This window comes from Pteronotus mesoamericanus, unplaced genomic scaffold, assembly GCF_021234165.1.
Source record: "Pteronotus mesoamericanus isolate MK-2021 breed Mesoamerican mustached bat unplaced genomic scaffold, CSHL_Meso_final contig_24, whole genome shotgun sequence".
Classification (NCBI taxonomy): Eukaryota; Metazoa; Chordata; class Mammalia; order Chiroptera; family Mormoopidae; genus Pteronotus; species Pteronotus mesoamericanus.
In genome coordinates this window covers 10,085,799-10,098,195 of record NW_026555100.1, presented here as the reverse complement: position 1 = coordinate 10,098,195, position 12,397 = coordinate 10,085,799, and the positions used below count along the sequence as shown (strand labels likewise).

Sequence of the window (12,397 nt, the reverse complement as noted above, 5' to 3'; positions counted from 1 at the left end):
TTCCTCTCTCTCTCAAATCAGTAAGTATGTCTTTGGGTGAGGATTTAAAAAAAAAAGAAAGAAAATGACCTACCTAACATGCATTTCTTTTTTTTTAATTGAATTTATTGGGGTTACATTGCTTAATAAAATTATACATAAGGGGTACAATTCTATAATACATCATGTGTATATTGTATCATGGGTTCACCACTCTAAGCCATGTTTCTTTCCATCACCACTTATCCCCACTTTATCCTTTCTTACTTCCTGAACCCCCATTTCCTTCTGGTAATGACCATACTATTGCCTGTCTGAGGTTGTTTTTCTTAACCCCTTCACCTTTTTCACCCAGCCTCCTACCTTCTCCCCTCTGACAGCTGCCAGTCTGTTCTTCGTATCTATGAGTCTTTCTATTTTGTTATTTTGTTAATTCGATTCCACATATAAGTGAAATCATAAGGTATTTGTTTTCCTCTGACTGGTTTATTTCACTTAGCATAATACTCTCCAGGTCCATCCATGCTGTTGCAAAGAGTAAGATTTCCTTCTTCTTTTTATCCTCACCAGAGAAAAAATATGTATCTTTTGCTTTTAGAGAGCGGAAGGGAGAGAGTGAAACGTTGATTGGTTTCTTCTTGTACATGCCCAGGATGGGAATAGAAACTGCAACCTAGGTGTGTTGCCCCGACTAGGAATCAAATACACATTCTTTTGATTAAAGGATGATGCTCCAACCAACTGAGCCACACTGGCCAGGAAAAGAGTGCCTTCTTTTTTACACCTGAGTAGTATGTACTCCATGTGTAAATGTACCACAGCCTTTTTTTATCCACTCACCTTGGGCTGCTTCCAAATCCTGGCTATTGTAAATAATACTGCAATGAACATAGGTGTGCAAATATGCTTTCAAATTAGTGTTTTAGGTTTCTTCAGACATATTCTCAGAAGTGGAATCACTGAATCATAAAGCAGTTCCATTTTTAATTTTTTGAAGTAACTCCATACAGCTTCCCAGAGTGGCTGCACCAATCTGCATTCCCACCAACAGTGCACAAGTTTTCCTTTTTCTCCACATCCTCACCAACACGTTTGTTTACTTACTGATGATAGCCATTCTGACAGGTGTTAGGTGAGATCTCATTGTGGTTTTAATTTGCATCTCTCTGATGATTAGTGACCTTGAACATCTTTCCATATTTCTATTGGCCATTTGGATGTCCTTTGCCCATTTTTTAATTGGATTGTTTGCCTTACTGGTATTGACTTGTGTAAGTCCTTTATATATTTTGGAAATTAATCCCTTATCAGATGTATCATTGGCATATATGTTCTTCCATTTAGTGGTTTGTCTTTTCATTTTATTGAGTTTCCTTTGCTGTGCAAAAACTTTATTGTTTGACACAGTCCCATTGGTTTATTTTTTCTATTGTTTCTCTTGCCCAAGGAGATAGATAAGAAAAAAATATTGCTATGAGAAATGTTCGAGATTTTACTGCCTATGTTTTCTCCTAGAATTTTTTTATGGTTTCAATCTAACATCTCAGCCTTTAATCTATTTTAAGTTTATTCATGTGTATGGTGCAAGAAGGCGATCTTATTTCATTTTTTTGCATGTAGTATCTGTCTAACTTTGCCAACACCATTTATTGAATAAACTGTCTTTAGCCCGTTGTATGTTTTTGTCACTTTTGTCAAATATTAATTGACCATAAAGATTTGAATTTATATCTGGGCTCTCTATTTTGTTCCATTGAGCTATATGTCTTTTTTTATGCCAGTACCATGCTGTCTTGATTACTATGGACTTGTAGTGTAGTCTGATATCAGGAAGTGTGATTTCTCCAACTTTGTTCTGGTTAAAGGTTTGTCAAATTTGTTTATCTTTTCAAAGAACCAGCTCTTGGAGTCAGTGATCTTTTGGGTTTTTTTTAGACTATTTCATTTATTTCTGCTCTGATCTTTATTATTTCCTTCATTCTACTCACTTTGGGCTTTGTTAGTTCTTTTTCTAATTTCTTTATGTGTAAAGTTAGATTGTTTATTTGAGATCTTTCTTGTTTCTTGAGGTAGGCTTGTAATGCTATGAATTTCCCTCTTAAGGCTGCTTTCTCTGTGTCCCATAGATTTTGAGTTGTTGTGTTCTCATTTTCATTTGTTTTGAGGTATCTTAATTTATTCCTTAATCTGGTTGTTAACCCACTCATTGTTTAGTAACATGTTATTTAGCCTCCATGTCTTTGTGTGTTTTTCAGTTTTTTCCTTGTGATTGATTTCTAGTTTTATACCATTAGGGTCAGAGAAGATGTCTGATCTGATTTCAATCTTCTTAAATTTATTGAGACTTGTTTTGTGTCCTAACATGTGGTCTCTTCTAGAGAATGTTCCATGTGCACTTGAAGAGAATATATATTCAGCTGCTTTGGGGTAAAATGCTCTGAAACTACCAATTAAATCCATCTGACCTTGGTTGGGTACCTCAATTGGTTAGAGCATCATCTTGATACATCAAGGTTGCAGGTTCAATCCCCAGTCAAGGCACATATAAGAATCAACCAATGAATGCATAAATAAGTGGAACAACAAATTGATGTCTCTCTCTCCCTCTCTTCCTCCCTCTCTCTCTAAAATCAATAAATTAAAAAAAAATTAATTTTAAATAAATAAATCCATCTGATCTAGTGTGTCACTTAAGGATGCTGTTTTATTGTTGATTTTCTGTCTGGAAGATCTCTATTGATGTCAACGGGATGCTAAAGTCCCCTACTATGACTGTATTATAGGCAATCTCTCCCTTTATGTCCATCAAGATTTTCTTCATACAATTAGGTGCTCCTATGTTGGGTGGATAAATGTTTACAAGGGTTATATCCTGTTGTTGGATTGCTCCCTTTATCATTATGTATAGTCCTTCTTTGTCTTTTACTGTATATAGCTTTTGTTTTAAAGTCTATTTTGTCAGATAAGTATGCTACTCCACATTTTTTTTTCATTTCCATTTGCATGAAATATTTTTTCCATCCCTTTACTTTTACTCTGTGTGTAGCTTACCTTCTGAGGTGGGTCTTTTGTAGAAAGCATATATATGAGTCTTGTTCTCTTATACACTCAGCTACCCTATTTTTTTTTTATTGGAGCAGTTAAGCTATTTACCTGCAAAGTGATTATTGATAGATATATATTGGTGGCCATTTTATTCTTTATAACTATGTTCCTCTTTTTCTTCTTCTTCTTCTTAAAGAAGACCCTTTAACATTTCTTGTAATACTGGTTTACTGATAATGAACTCCTTTAGCTTTTTCTTGTCTGGGAAGATCTTTACTTCTCTTTCAATTTTTCTTTCCTATTAAGAGTTTATTATAAATTTGCTTCATGGCCCACAAGGAACAGATTCTGTTCCTGTTCCACGATTCTGTTTCTATGATTCTGTTCCTGTTCTGGTTGTTTGCTTAGTTTTTGTTTGTTTATTTGTTTTTTAGATTCAATTGTTGATAGTTGTGAATTTGTTGCCTTTTTAATGTTCATGGTTTGACCTTTTTCTTTTTCTTAAATAAGTCCTTTTAACATTTCATACAATAAGCATTGGTGATGATGAACTCCTGTAGCTTTACCTTGTCTGGGAAGCACTTTATCTGCCCTTCCATTCTAAATGATAGCTTTGCTGGATAGGGTAAGCTAGGCTGTAGGTTCTTACTTTTTATCACTTTGCATATTTCTTGTGAGTCCCTTCTTGTCTGCGAAGTATCTTTTGAGAAATTGGCTGATAGTCTTATGGGAACTCCTTTGTAAGTAACTCTACTTTTTCTCTTGCTGCTTTTAAGATGCTCTCTTTATCTTTAACCTTTGGCATTTTAAGTATGATATGTCCTGGTGTGGTCCTCTTTGGGTCCGACTTGTCTGGGGCTCTCTGTGCTTCCTGAACTGTATTTCTATTTCCTTCACCAAATTAGGGAAATTTTCTTTCATTATTTTTTCAGAAAGGTATTCAATTTCTTGCTCTTCCTCTTCTCCTTCTGATTTCCTGTGGATTATTTTTTTTATTTCACTTACTGTGACCTTCATTTCTTCCTTTGTTTTTTTCTGTACTCAAGTAGTTCTCTGAGCATCCTAATAACCAATATTTTGAACTCTGCATCTCATAGGTTGGCTATCTCCATTCACTTAGTTCTTTTTCTGGGGTTTTATTCTGTTCTTCAATTTGGGCCATTTTTCTTTGTCTCCTCAATTTAGCAGCCTCCCTATGTTTGTTTCTGAGAATTATGTAGAGCTGCTTTTACTCCCTGTTTTAGTAGCATGGCCTATGTTAAAAAAAAAAAAAAGGCACTTGTAAATTGTGTGGAGTGGACCCTTAATTGTCAGGGAAGAGCAACCAGCTTCACCACTTTTTGGTTGTGTGAGGAGGGCTCTGAGAGAGGACAATGCTGCCTGGCTCCTGGAAATTCACCCAGTGCTCACCCTGTTTCCAGTCACTTCACCCCCTTCCCATGTGCAACTGGTGCCCTTCCAGTTGCTTCCCCAGTGGTGAATCCCAAAGTGGGTGGGTTTGCATATAGTCTAAGACTGTGCTGGCCCTTTAAGCAGTGAAAATGCAGCAGTTTCTTCTGCCACCTGAACCCTGGCTGGTTTTTACAGCCAGAGGTAATGGGGATCTATCTTCCTGGTGCTGGAACACTAGGCTATGCTGGAATCACTTGCTCCCAAGGTATTGCCTCCTGTCCATTCCACTGCTGCTGCCACCACCTTTCCACTCCACGCCAGCTCTCCACCCATCTCCCCAACTCCACCCCTACTACCCATCTAGATGAATTTGTCTTCTTTAAATCCTTGGTTGTTAGACTTCCATACAACTTGATTTTCTGATGATTGTGAGGGTTATTAGCTTTGAGATCTGGATGTAATTCTTTCTATGGTTGCACAAGGAGGCAAAGTGTGTCTACCTATGCCTCCATCTTTACCAGAAGTTAGGTCCTTGCTTTTAATCACTTTGAACATTTCAAGCTGACAGTCTTATGGGAGATCTCTTGTAGTAACTGCTTTTCTCTTGCTTGCTGATTGTGAGGACCAACCCCGACCACAGTGTATGGGCTGCTGTGCAGGTGCTGACTACTCACAGCAGAATTTGATTCATCAGGGTCTGGTCCCTCCTGAGAACTCTCTGGATATGCTACTTATGAAGCTAATTTGATCCTGCTCTGATGTTGTCTGAAGCTGGCCACTGGGTGTGTTGGTTCTGGGGCCTTTGAGAGGGACTCTGGTGCAGGCCAATATCAGATGCTGGCTGTGACTAGCCCTGGACATTCTCTTTGGAGATACAAAGTGATCCATAGTTTGTGGCTGCCTCTGCTGGGCTTCGGCTTGGCAAGGGCCAAGCCATGCACAAAGGCTCACTTTCACCAGCACTGGACCTGAAGGCAGGTCAGCAAAAGTTCCTAGGAAACTGAGGTTTGCTTCCACCTGCTAACTACCTGTTAGGCTCAGTCACTGAAGGAACCCCTGGTGGCACTCAAGTTGCATGCATTTGTTTCTAAGTTACCAGGTAGGGGCAAGAGGTGTTGTCCACATCTATACAGGTTCAATCTTGGTGCCAGTCCAGGGTCTGAGGCCACTCAGCAAATGTCACAGGATACAACAACTCTAGCTGCCACTCACTGGGTTTTTACACACCTTTGTGTAGGGCAGTGTCTCAGGGAGTCATCAGAGTAAGGCGAGCAATGTTTATTAGACTCAAACAGACCAAGATTTAACCATGTGAAGGGAAGGCTCTGCCCCAGTTGGGCATGTGAGGGAAAGATTTCCCATCCTAGAGCTACACAATTCAGACTGTTCCAGATTCTGTTCAGACCTTGGCAGGGTGGCACCACCAAAAGTCAAGATGGTGTGGCCACCAGGAGCTTGAAGAGTGTTACTAGTGGATCTACCATGAGGGGGAGGTGCCAGTCAAGATCACAGGAGGTGGAGTGAATAGCTCCTACCCCTAAGTCACATAACTGAGTCACTGAGTTCCCTGAGTCTGCCAGCACTACTACACCCAGCGTACCTTAGCAGGGCCAGAAACTCCACAGGGTTGAGACAGGGAGACCAGAGGGTGAGGCTATTGCATTCCCCCGGGGCTGATACTTTACGGAGGGGTGGGCTCTAGCCAAAAAAGATGGTATCTTTGGTGCCTCAGAGTGACTCAGCACAGGGGGTCCTGTCAGTTGTCCCCTCAGCTCTCTCCCCAGAGCAACAAATCCCAGTCTCTCCTAGCACAACTCTAGTCTGCTCTGCCCTCCCACTTTCAGAGCACAGGGTGAGTGGCTGCAAGAGATTTTGTGTGTTGCCCCTTTTAAGAGGGTGCCTGTGTTTCTAGCGGATTCCCATCTCTCCCTGGCAGACAGAAACCCTGCTTCTCTTCACAGCCCAATGTTTTGTGGGCACCTTTTCTCAGTTCTGGTGCTCATTATCCTCTCTGGGCTGCGTAGCCCAGCTTGGGCTTGAGACCCCATGCTTATCGGGGGAACCCTTTGCAGCTGAGATATTCCTCTGGAATCTCAGCTGCTGCCCATAGGAGCAAGGCTAGCCCTTTTCATGCCTTCATACTTCCAGTCTTCATAGTCTCAATGTAGCTTCTTCTGTAAATCCTTGGTTATAAGGCTTTTCTTCTGATGGGTCTTCAGTTGATTGTTCAGGTTGATTCCTCTGTATTTTAATAGTACTTCTAGTCTGGTCCTTGTAGGTAAATGTTGCTTCCACACTTCTTGTTTTCAAGAAGGTAAAGAAAAACAACCTGGGGAGCCCTGCTGGCTGCCCACACCATACTCCAGGCCTCTTGGTGGCTCCTAAGCCTACAACCCTTCCTTCCTCCCTTCCATCCATCCATCCTTCCTTCCTTCTTGAGAATTTTCATGAGTTTATCTGAATCAAACTGATGACATATGCCAAAAAGAAAGATCTCAAATGCTCCCTTCTTCCTTAATACAAGTGTTTTGCTTTATCTTGCCAAATGCCTGCTTTTCTTTTTTATTGAGTTATAATTGACATATAACATATTTGTTTCAGGTGCACCACATAATGATTCAATATTTGTATATATTACAAAATGACCATCATAGTAAGTCTAGTGAACATCTGTCACCATACATAACAAAGAAATTTTTTGTGATGGGAACTTTTAAGATCTACTCTCTTAGCACCTTTCAAATATGCCATACAGTATCATTAACTATAGTCACCGTGCTGTACATTACATCCCCATAATTTACTTATTTAAAACTGCAAGTCTTTACCTTTTAATCCCCTTCAATAATTTTAGTAAATCTGTACATTTTGACCCCAAGCAATAGCATTAATATTTTAGACATAGTTTTTAATCATATTTTTTTACCCTCTTAATGGTAAAGCATGAGTATTTTCCAAGGGAAATACTCTACATACACAAAATGCATCAGAAACATCATTTAAATATATTTACCAATGTCTGGATATGCTATAAATTATTTAAACATTTCTTCTTTGGTAAATTTTAAGTTATTTCTAATTTTTCACATATAATGTGGTGATCAGACTTGTTAAATGTAAAACTTGGTCTGTACTTCTGATTCTTTAATTATAATAGATTCTTAAAGTGAAATCCTTGGGTCAAAGTGTGTAGACATTTTAACTTACACACACTGTTAAATTCATCTTCAGAGTGTACCATTTTAGACAGTATATGAGTGTGTCCCACAATTGCTAATCTGGCAGATAAAAATATATCTTGAGTTTTTATTTGTGTTTCTTGGGTTATTCTAACTAGACTCTTAAGAGAATAAAGACAGAACCTCTTCCTGTTTCTCTTTACTGCTATAATCTTGGTTCCTATAAAGTACCAGGCACTCAATAAATATTTGTTCAATTAATTAGGTAAGTAAATAATATGCTGTGCATACATCCGAACTGGACATTCAAACATTGATTGACAAATACTTAGTTTCTCAACATGGTATTATCTGCCAAGTAACATTTCCATTTCAGTAGCATCACCAAGATTGATAGTACGTTGCAATTAGTTTATTCAATTATTTGGCAATTTTATTATAGATTGCCTTCATTATTTTAGAAAATCTGAACAGATAACAGGAACAAAGTATAGTTCTTTCTTTAAAATTTTTTTTAAATTTATTTTTAGAGAGAAGGGAAGGAGGGAGAAAGAGAGAAAAATATCAATCGGTTGCCTCTCACACGCCACCAGCCAGGCACCTGGGCCACAACCCAGGCACGTACCCTAACCAGAACAGAACTGGTAACCTATCAGTTTGCAGGACAACACCCAACCCACTGAGCCACACCAGTCAGGTGTGTTCTGATAATGTATAGTTCTGATAATGAAACAGTTTTTATAACTTTAATAGAACTGATACTATTACAAATTTCTGATGCATTTTGTGTGTGTGCCAAAAGGAGCAATTTTTTTGCCTCATGAACTTCAACCTCATTGGTTCCAGCCATCAGCTACATCAGTTCAATAGGATGAGAAAATACACATTGAAAAGATTCTTAACTTTTCTATGGTGATCATAAATTTCCCACCTGTAGTGTGTTGATTCTTGACTCTGTGTAGGAAAGATTTCACAAGTCCAGGTGATTTTGAGAGTAAGTTTATTAAAGCTAGGGACAGTGAAACGAAGGAATTAGAGAAGAAGCAACAAGAGAGAGCCTAAGCAGTACTTTGCTTTTGCTCCCTAGAAATGTTACATAGGAAAGAAATGAGCCACAGCAGAGCTACTGTTAGCTCACTGGGAGGTGAGTCACAGTGACATAACTGAGTCAAGGTGGGTGTGCTTTTAGCTCACTGGGAAGTCAGAGAAAAGGGGGCCCTGGAGACAGGATCAAAGGATAAGCCTGAGACGAGCTGCTGTGGCCCACTGCTCCCCTGGATGCAAGTCTCATGGGGACCCTTAGAGTTCAGGAAGAAGTAAAAAGTTCATGCCCCAGAAGGGGCCTTGGTGTGCTCTAGAGTGAGACCACACTAGGTCTTTCTCCTGAGGGTCTTTATCTCACGCTTACAGGTGAGACTCTTAGGGGAGAGTTTCCGCAGATTTTTCATCAGCTTTCTAGCTGTGTTTTTAATATAATATGCTGATGCATCAAAATGAGCATGCAGGGGAGTTTGGGATAATTCTTTAGTTTGCTTTACTGGTTTACTTTTATCTTGGGTCTGTCTGGCTCTAATGAGGTTTTTGTTATTTGCTCCCCTGACCTCATCTGTCCATAGATTTAGCTGGCACAAATGGCATTAATTGGGTCTCTGTTCTCTATTTCTCAGACCAGGGTGATTTAAGCTGTGTTAATTGGGTCTCTGTTCTCTATTTTTCAGACCAGGGCGATTTAAGCTATATATTCCCTGGTTAGGGAAGAGAGGTAGTAAACCATTTGCTCCTAAGTGTCCTTGGTTAGGGAAGATAAGGTTTTGTGATTCACTAGGTGGCTGTAAGTTGTTCAAATTGTTTGACCTTGTTTAATTTTCTTGTCTGTTTCCCTATTCCACTTGCCCAGGACTTTTCCTAGCTTCTTACTATCCTGTCACACTTACACTTGGTCAACTTTTTATTTAATCAGAAATAAATCTTGTTTAGTTTTCATACGTAATGTAGTGCAGTTTTCTAGTGTTTCTTGTATCAGGGTCCTTTGTATTCTTCGGTGTCTGCAAATTCGAAGAGAATTTTAAAGTAAAATTTTTACTTATTTACGGTTGATTGATTTTTAGAGAGAGAGAAAAAGCAGGGGGTGGGGGGAGAAAAAGGGAAACATCGATTTGCTCTTCCACTTATTTATGCATCCATTGGTTGCTCCTTGCATTGTGCCCCGACTGAAGAGCAAACCTGCAACCTTAGCACATTGGGACAACACTCTAACCACCTGAGCTATCTGGCCAGTGAGAATTTTTAAATTCTGAGTGTTCATTTCAATGATAGTATAAAAAATTATTTTAAAACTTAAGACAGCCCTGACCAATGTGGCTCAGTTGGTTGAGCGATGTCCCGCACATCGTTTCTCTACCTCTTTTTCTCCCTCCCCGTCTCCAAAAATAAATAAAATCTTTTAAAGAAAACTTAAGACAAAATTTGTTATACTGTGATGGTTTACAATTTCATGGAACTAAGATTTTAGTTCCTCAAGTGAGTGTTTCTCAAATTCTTGGATATATTCTAAGGCATAGTGATTAAGAACGTGGGTTTTGGAGTTAGAGTATTTGGGGTCAAATTTAGGCATTGCCTAAATGTGTGACCTTGGGCAAGTTACTTAAATTTTCTAAGCCTCCATTTATTCATCTGTAAAACGGAGATGCAGATTATAATAGTTTCAGTCTCATGGGGGTGCTCTGAGGATTTAATGCTCTTAGAATCATATCTAGCGTGTAAGTGCTCAATAAATATTAACTGTTATTGTTCTGGGAAATTTGTGCAGCAGAAGTTTGTTGGAATGTAAGTAACAGAATGTTGGACTGTATGAGGTTTCTGTTGCTGCTGTAACAAATTACCACAAATTTAGTGATTAACAACATGAATTTATTAAGTTCTGGAAGTCAGAATTCCAAAATCTCAGAGTATTACTGAGATAAAATAGAGGTGTTGGCAGGGAGCTGCTATGGACTGAATTGTGGCCCCTCCCCCATTTAACCACTTAATATGTTAAAGCTATAGCCCCCAATATGATGGGATTTGGAGGGGGAGGGCCTTTGGGAGGTTATTAGGTTTAGATGAGGTCATAAGGGTGGGAGATTAGGACTCTTACAAAGAGAGGCCCCAGAGAGCTTGCTCCCTTTCTCTGCCATGTGAGGACACAGAAAGAAGGTGGCTGTCTATAAGGCAGGAATAGTCTTCACTAGGACCAAATTTGTTGGCACCTTCATTTTAGACTTCCCAGCCTCTAAGTTGTTTGAACCACTCAGTCTATAGTATTTTGTTATGACATCCTGAACATGACTAATCCACATTTGTTCGTTCTGGATGTTCTAGGGAAGAATTTGTTTCCTTGCCTTTTCTAATTCCTAAAGGCCACCTGTATTCCTTGGCTTATGGTTCCTTCCTCTGTCTTCAAGCCAGCAGCATAGCATGTTCAAATCTCTCCATGTTGGACTTTTTGGCCTCCCTCTTCCACTTTTAAAGACCCTGTGATGATGGATCCATTTGGATAATCCAGAATGTTATTTTAAAGTCAGATGATTAGCAACCTTAATCCTATTTGCAACTGTAATTCCCCTGCCATGTAATATAATATACTCAAAGGTTCTTGGAATTAGGATGTAGACATTTTTGGGTGCCCACTATTTTGACTACCACATAGACTAACAATAATTTGTACCTTAAGGGCATTTGTTGTTTACTTAAGAAATTTGGAAGTAAGAGCTTCTAATATTTATTTAGCAGATTAAGTGTATTGTCAAGAACCCATACTGTTTCTTTCTTAGTTTTCTTTTTTTAAAAAAAAGAAAAGGATTTTGTTTATTCATTTTTAGGGAGAAGTGAGAAAGAGAAAAACATCCATGTGCAAGAGAAATGTGATTGTTTGCCTCTCACATGCCCCCAACCCGGGCATGTGCCCTGACCTGAACTGGCGACCTTTCAGTTTGCAGGACTATGCCCAACCCACTGAGCCATGCCAGTCTGGGCCTACTTAGTTAGCTTTTAATCTTCATATTTGTCACTTCATGGTCAAAAGATGATTGTTGCGTTTCCAGGTATCAGCAATGGCAGTCCATTCTCTTCTTGGATCTTCCCTTTTTATCAGAAAGCCAGATTTTCTCCAGCATCCCTCTAGCAATCTTGCCCTAATTTGGTGATATGGCTATCTCTAGCTGTAAGAGAATCTGAAAACTGAGCGCATGACAAAGGAGAATGAGACTCTCCTGATTGGCTTAGACAATTTATGATTCATTGGTGGAGGCGTGGGAAGGGGAGTGTAGCAGATGGAGGTAGCTGTTAAATAGGCAAATGATATTGACTGTTAAGAGTATTTGAGAATTTTTCCCTTTTAAAGAAATGTTGTTTGAGAAGCTATACAATACAGGGTGGGGCAAAATCAGGTTTACAGATGGAAAATAATACAATAATTAATAAATACTAATACAGAATGTATCTGGGAGAGGAAGGGGGGGCGCGGGGGGGCGGGGGGGCTTGCTGGAGAGACAAAGGGACACAGACTCTGGGGAACAGTGTGAAGACCACACGGGAATAAAGAAGGGAGAAAGGACTCTTGATAGTAGGCCATGAGAAGGTACCACATGGTTATGGATTAAGAGTTGGAGATCGTGGAGACACAGTGGATGGTGCTGAGACCCGCGAGAGGCCTGCCTAGCAGAGCCCCGGACTTCCGTTATTCTTCTGAAGGATGGTACCCCTGACTGGCCTGACTGGCCTGACTGGGCAAAGTGGGGAAAGCAGGACTGTGTGTGTGCTGG

At 39.6% G+C, this 12,397-nt stretch overlaps 1 protein-coding gene across 2 annotated transcripts in view; it reads right to left on the bottom strand.

Annotated features, from left to right (window-relative positions):
• The window catches only part of PBLD (phenazine biosynthesis like protein domain containing), a 42,418-nt gene that overhangs the window by 18,115 nt on the left and 11,906 nt on the right, over window positions 1–12,397 (bottom strand). The gene's annotated exons all lie outside the window — the stretch shown is intronic.